Source organism: Cyprinodon tularosa, unplaced genomic scaffold (assembly GCF_016077235.1).
Source record: "Cyprinodon tularosa strain WSP-4 unplaced genomic scaffold, ASM1607723v1 ctg70, whole genome shotgun sequence".
Classification (NCBI taxonomy): Eukaryota; Metazoa; Chordata; class Actinopteri; order Cyprinodontiformes; family Cyprinodontidae; genus Cyprinodon; species Cyprinodon tularosa.
The window spans coordinates 2,623,115-2,630,809 of NW_024039452.1; the positions used below are offsets into that span (position 1 = coordinate 2,623,115).

At 38.7% G+C, this 7,695-nt stretch overlaps 1 non-coding gene across 1 annotated transcript; it reads left to right on the top strand.

Moving 5' to 3' along the window:
* The first annotated feature begins 4,781 nt into the window (after positions 1–4,781).
* On the top strand, positions 4,782–4,853 carry trnae-uuc. The gene has a single exon. It is a non-coding gene; the product is annotated as a tRNA-Glu (tRNA).
* The last annotated feature ends 2,842 nt before the right edge of the window (positions 4,854–7,695 follow it).

A 7,695-nucleotide genomic window follows, 5' to 3' on the forward strand; every position in this document is an offset into this window, starting at 1 on the left:
AGACCCCCTTTTCACCATTCTGCTTCATTGGAATTTGTTAATTCAATCTCTAACTTTCTGCTCTCTCTCCTTTTTCTAATAGTAGCTTCATCTGGTCTGTTTCTGTATGTCTTTGACTCTATCTTGGAGGGAAATATCAGCTGTGTTGCTTCCATCAACACCTTTGTTTATAGATGTTGGAGATCGGCCTGTTTTCACTGTGGTCCTGTTTCCCTGACTGGCTGGATGTGCTCTATTCATCCCCTCTTTATCCCCCCTTCACAGGGCCGCCTGTGGAGCTGGTTTACAGTGGCCTTTTGTATCTCTGCCTATTTTTCTAAGTCTCCTTCTGTCTCCTTGAACCCCTGTCTGCCTCAGCAGATTACCGCTCACACTGAGCCTGGTTCTGCTGGAGGTTTCTTTTTGTTAAAAGGGTGTTTTCCTCTCGTCTGTCGCTACAAGCATCCTTAGTGTGAGGGATTGCCTTTGAGTGACTGAGTCAATGCAATCAACTGGTTTTCCTTTGGTAGAAAACTTTGCATCAATAGACCTTTTTCACGACAACCGGAAGCTGCGTCTGAAAGGGCTGGAGCACTTCCTGTTTTACTCTGAAAAATGTCTCTCCTCCGGTGCTTTTCGTCATCCTTACTTAGTTTGCCAACACTTTCTTTCGCGGATGCGGAGGAAATCGCTGCAGCGAATTCCCCCACCAACAAATCTGTGAAAGGATACAAGTTCTTCCACGAAGAATATATCCATAGCTATCAAGGTAAGAAAAGACGTAGCTTAGCGAGCTAACCGCTAGCTGCAAGATATGAGCTACACAAACATCGTAATGAAGCCTAACTTAGTATCTAAATTATGTGGAATATTGGAGACGGACATAGTTTAAACTTTTCAGTTATATTTTGACATTCTGAAATTTGTTTGCCACTACAGTTTGTGAAAAACAGCATGCTAGAATGTTATGTTAGTTCTGAGATTCTAGATGATGCTTGATGTTGAAACTATGCTTTACTTCTGCATGCCTGTAGTGTCAAATATTGTCGAGGGACAGGTAGTTGTCAGAGCTAGATGCTTCAGATCCATGAAGAAAAATGAGGAACCGCACAAGCTGCAGGTTTGAAACAGTCAGAAAGCCGGTTGGCTCTTGTTCTTTGGTTCGAGTTCCTGTTCATGTTTGACGGCTGAAGAACTTTCACGTACGACTTCTGGACTACTTAGAGCTTATTCTAACATTTTGCTGTTCAGTTGTTACTATTTGTTTTATGTTTCTGTTGCGGTTGCAACATAATCTGTGGGAATGCATGATAGGACAGATATGGCTGTTTTCTTGCCCCACATGAACAACCAGGTACAGAACAAAAACAACTGCGCCGAGACTGAGCCATTTTCTTAGACTTTTATGCTAACGCTATAGCCACCGGAAGTTGTCAAACCCCACATCCGCTTTAAAACCCGGAAGTGTGAAAAAGGTCTATTTGAATGTATGATGAGGTTGAATGTCAAGTGGTGTTGTGAATTGGCGTTATATAAATAAATCGAATTTAAACTTGTTTGTGGTAACTTCAAACAAAAAACATTGTAAACACTTTTTTTCTCCAAACTGTAGGAAGCAAACAAAGTATTTTTAATTGGATTTTATTAGACCCTGATTGCTAAGTGACTTTGTGTCAACATTTCAGACAGTTAACCGCTTAAGTCCAGTGATTTACCAGCACAAATTAAATTCTATTTCCAATATGTTTGTTAGCAGTGAATAACAGTGACAAATACACACAAATAGGCACTTTGATTATTTTCAGTAAGATTTTCAATTCATTTCATTTTAAGATACTTTATTCTCCCCAGAAGGAAAAAAAAGTTATAAGTTTCTTAAAATTCTAATTATACATGCTGGAAACGTCCCTTCCTTTACAGAACATCATCTGCAGTACCAGGCATTATGGGAGAGGCTCAGTCGACTTACATTTACAGTTACATGATACCTTTCATGTTAAAGCAGGATCTCAACGGTCTGTATTGCAGCATTTTTCGTTGTGTTGTCTCATTGTTGTGAAGAACATGCTCAAGGTTGCTGGCTCTAAAGCTGTAAACAAACCTAATGGATGATAGCGAATCAGACTGCACACTCTGCAATTTCTTGACCAATTTGCCACTACTCCATGAAACATTAGAAGCCTCATTCATATGCAGATAGTTTTCCATATTGAGTCTGTTGGCAGATGACCTATTATGAATGTCTGCAAGTGGTGAAAATAATGCCAATCTCTGAATGTCAGACTTTTTTCAACATAAAAGACATTTTGTACTGGTGGAGATCATTTGTTATATATTCTTAACACACCCACTGCCAGAAAACATGCCAATATCATTTTTTTAGAGTACCTTTGGACATCTAACTGTAGAGCTAAGTGCCAGATATACGTATTTCTTCCACCATACGTCTAATTTCAACTTCCACAGGACCTCTAACTGTACTGTAGATGTAGTCCAGGTCTTGCCTCTGTGGAAGTCTTGTAAATAATTTATTATTAAGCTGATTTCTTGTTATTATTTCACTACTGAAATAATTTAGTTCTGTCTTCGGGTTTCTTCCACATACAGGCATTGTCACATCAAGTCATTCTAACTGGCTCAAAGACTTGGAGAAGTTTTGTTTGTTTGTCCTGCCTGATGCCACCATGATGCAATCTCCCATTTCCAGCTTTATAGTGACCGATTTTAACCACTGTACTATGGCAGAAATGATACTCCTTTGAAAAATTACTATTTAATACTTTACACAATCATGCACAGTCTAGAAGTGAAGCAGAGTGGATTTAAATCAAGTGTAAGAAAGAAATTTGTACTACATTTATTGGCCCTGTGGAGGTTTGAAATTAGCAGTGTGGTCAGTAGCGGCTGGCCAATAGAGGGCACTATGGCAATGTCGCACCCACCCAATGACCCTGATTAGAATTTTAAATTAATATAAAAAATATTATATATATTGATATATATTTTTGGGATGTGCAAGATAGATATCTAATCTTAAATGACGAGTAAAGCGTCATTTCATTATATATATATCATTCGGCAAACTCCTTCGCCATCTTTACCGTCGACAGGTTGCAGCCATGTCCCGAATTCTTTGTTTTCCACCCACTTTTGTTGAAATTTGCCTTTTCCCATTCTCTAGCTTTTCAACTATAATATATCTGACGAAATTGTTTTATGTACAAATGTTTTTTTTTATTAAAGCATTTTAAATAATGACGTAGGAAAAATCAATTTTATGTAGGAAAACTCTGATTTAATGCTTTTTAATGCTCTTAGAAATAATTTTAACACCATCAACTAGCACCAATGACTCTCATATATATATATTTTAATAGTTTTTATATTTTAAATAATATAAAGCTGACTAATAGCGTCTCCAATATTAAACTAGTAAAAACAAGTAAACATGTACCGGTACATGAAATTATGTCTTGTTATTATGATATTTTTTGATGTTGGCTTAGTGCATGTTTGATTGGTTATACGTCTAGTTCGAATTTATAGCCCCCCCCTGGAGAAAACTAACCTGACTCCGCCAGATGGATATGCGGAGCAAATCCTTCCGTTGAAGTAATTTTGGGAAGGGGCGAAAATACTGGTTAGCTGATTGGCCTATGTTGGTGATAGATAAACCAATCAGATCAACGAAGCATATGACGTACTAACAGAGCGACGACGAAAACACAACCACAAGCCAGGCTACTCTTGCCGAAACCAGTCGGGAGAAGAGCAAAAACATCTTTTCCTCTGAGAAAAGCCTCCAGAGCAGTGTTTTGCTCTTCTTTCAGTGAAGAAATACTCTGTAATTCCGATAAAACTTGCTCGATAGCCACGCTAACGTTAGTTTCATCGGCTGAAGCCGCCATGTTCTTTAGACTGAACTGTCGCGCTTCTCGTTGCGTCACACCTCAACCCGCCTCAAAGCCAACGCTGATTGGACGTTCGTTTGGTGAACGGCTCCAAATTTTCTTCAACAGAGAGTCTTCAGACTGATTAGCGAGTGAAATCTTGAAAGCTCACGAGATCAGGATGGTCTCACGAGGCTAGGAGAAAACACCACCAGCCTTCACTGAGTGTGGTAGACATTAGAAAATGCCATTTCATTCAGCACTTTCAAAAGAGTAAAGCTTTACGTTGTTTAGACGTAATTTGCACAGTGAGTGCTGGCCTCCTCCACAGAAGCATCCTGCCTTTCCCCTTACTGTCTCCATCTCCAGTCCTCATCGGACGGGCCATCAATAAACTCTCATCACTGTCATCGCTATGCTTGTGTTGCCACCAAAGTGCCAGCCTGGTGATAATCTTCTTCACCCAACACCACTTGTCCTTTAAAGGCAGAAAAATGTTGATGCAAGCTTTGCATTTTGCAGCAATTTCGCAGCTATGACCTTTTTGGTTTTATCCCCCCCTTAGGTCCAAACTAATTAACTTTTGGTAAAACAGGTGGCTCAAAAATATTGAGCCAAGCGAAGCCACTGGGGGCCCATAGGCTTAAATACAGAAACTATGGCCCTTGGGTTCTAGTGGCCACATATGAGTCAAGGTTTCATATTTTTCTCAAATCATCAGTCAACACATGGTTGCTCTACTGACTATGTCATCAACATTTTTTGTACCTTGAAGTTTCGTTGTATGAAAGTTAGCTAAGGTTATGGTGTTGTAAAGTTGGTTTGTCGAGATATTTAAGCTCCCACTATCAGCCAAGACTGTATCATTTTAGCTGTAACATACTTTTATGTAGTTGTTAATGTCAGATATGGTCCCATATGGTCTAGCGGTTAGGATTCCTGGTTTTCACCCAGGCGGCCCGGGTTCGACTCCCGGTATGGGAACCCTACTTTTGTACAACCAACAATGCTAGCTCCGTATCAACCATATGTCCATCGTCACTTCACCTGTATTGCATATCTATTGTATACTTCACACATATTTATTTAACTCTGCAATAATTTAATACAATCAATCATTTGCACAGAACTTTATTGTTGTCACTTTTTACCAGTGTTTGTAACCTTAGCCTTAGCCATTTAACTGTTCACACCAAGTGTGATGGTCTTGTCTATATATGTATATTTTTTATATATTTCTAAATATGTTTTATACTTTGTATTCTTCTTTTTTCCTACTCTACTGTTCACTGTGATGCAACACTGCAATTTCCCCACTGTCGGACAAATAAAGGATTATCTTATCTTATCTTATAAGGCCACTGATAAAAATGTAAAATAGCCTAAAAGGTTTCTGTCATTATTTGAACAAACTGAAATTAGTAATCTTGCATGTAATGGCTAGAATTACATGAATTTTCATTTAATTTCAGTGTGAAAATCATGCAAGCTGTGCAAAAATTAATATATAGGCTTTCTTTTTATTTAATTTATATTTTTGCATAAAGAGGAAAGCATTTTCCATGCTTGAAGGATTTTTTTTTATCTTTATCTAACAAGAGCCTAGTACATCTATGTAAGAACAGAATAGTTTAATCCCTTTGCCCTTGAAATCATGCACACCAGTGTTACATTTCACCCCGTGTCTTTATTTCTTATTATTTTACATTGAAACAACACTACTGCACAACATTACTGCAAGGAAATATACTTGAAGGGCAGTTTCTCTGAATTAAAAGGGGTTTGTTTATAAAACTTATGATTCAATGCAGTAAAGAAAAGAGAATTTAAAGGATCATTGTAATATTTGTTTTTGTTACATAATGACTTTTATTGCTGAATGTTCGCCTCCTGAGCTGCTGGCTTTCAATAACTGTGGCCTACCGAGCTATTTAGCTCAACAGCCTTGCTATAAAAGTTGGGAATAAAAGAAGAAAAATGACCAGCCAAATTATTTCTGTATTTTTCCTGTAATGGGAAAAAATACAAGCTATATTTATTCATAAACAGTGTAGCATTAAACTAAAACCTACTGCATATTTTCTTTTTAGGTTTAAAGCTCTAGTAGACTGAAAACTGAATAAAGCCTCAGCAGAGAAAAAGCTGCTGCTGATTATACTTCATTAAAGAAAATACTTTGCTAAAAAGAATAAAGGGAAAATGTAAACAACACAATATAACTTCAATCAAATAAATGTTCTGTGAAATCAAACTGTCTACTTAAGAAGCAACACTGATTGACAATCAAATTAACATGCAAATGCAAATGGATAACACAACAGGTGGAGATTATTGCCAATTAGCAAGACAAACTCGTTAAAGGACTGGTTCTGCAGGTGGGGACCAAATACCACATCTCACTACATATGCTTTCTGGCTGATGTTTTGTTATATTGGTGGTGCTTTCACACTTGTGGTAGCATGAGAGGGACTCTAGAACCCACACAAATGGCTCAGGTAATGCAGCTCATCCAGGATGGCACATCAGCTGTGGCAAGAAGGTTTGCTGAATCTGTCAACATAGTGTCCAGAGGCTGGAGGCACTACCAGGAGACAGACCAGTACACCAGGAGACATGCTGTAGGAGGGCAACAGCCCAGCAGCGGGAACGTTACCACTGCCTTTGTACAAGGAGGAAAAGGAGGAGCACTCCCAGAACCCTGCAAAATGACTTCAAGGAGGCCACATGTGTGCATATCTGCACAAACACTTAGGGCCGGATCTATCAAAGGTTTGCTTGTATAAAAACGTGAGCTATTTCACTGCGCATGCTAAAAAATTTACAAACTGATCTATCAACAGCGTGCTAAAAGGATTTGGTCTTTAAAACGTGCTAAATAGCACCTCTTATCCATTTAGTACTTTTTCTGCAATGAATAAGAAATATGGGGCGTTTACACGCAAAAGTGCGTCTTGTGGGAGGAGAACATGTATTATATATAATATATTAATTTAGCACTCACAAAGTGATTTATCAAACCTGAAAGCAATTTTGCTAACGGTATCTGACTCTATATTTAACACGTTTCAAAAGAAGGTGCAAATGGTCTGTATGCGTAATTGCGCACACATGGCAGCGGTTATTGTCGCAAGAAGGAGACATCGGAATGAAGCAAGGAGACGCAGAGAACGCATTTTTTCACTCCGTGTGAATATTTTTGGAATGAACGAGGAAATGATCATCAAAACATATCGTTTATCCAGCATTGACATTTTGGAGCTTCCCCCTGCGCCTGTGGAGCAACATGCCAATGCTGCGGGGATGCGTACGCGCAGTAATCTCATCCACAGTCACTTCTTGTGAGCCATTTGGTATGTGCATTTTTCTACAGGCCAATACAAAGCACCTGTTTTTTTTTTTTTTTTTTTATGCAGTGAAGTAGAAATTCAGCCACATACCACCTTAAGTAATAAAGGATGCCAAAGTTTTATATATATATATATATTTTTTTTTTTTGGAGGGGGTGGGGGTGTCACTGTAAGATTTAAATTTCTTAATGCACTAGTTTGTACAAACTACTTTGCCGCAAACCACAAAACGCGCAAAACCATCATTTAAATAGGGCGTCTCCAACAGTTTTGCACCTGCCACCAGTTACGCAATCTCTCTTGTTAAATCACCCGCAAACCATGGTTCAGCCCCTCGCGCAAAATTCCAGTTTGCCAGCACAAATTACTGCACGCAAAATTGGATCTTGATAAATCCGGCCCTTAGAATCCAACTCCACGAGGATGGTATGAGGGCCTGACATCCACAGATAGGGGTTATGCTCACTGCCCAAAAAAG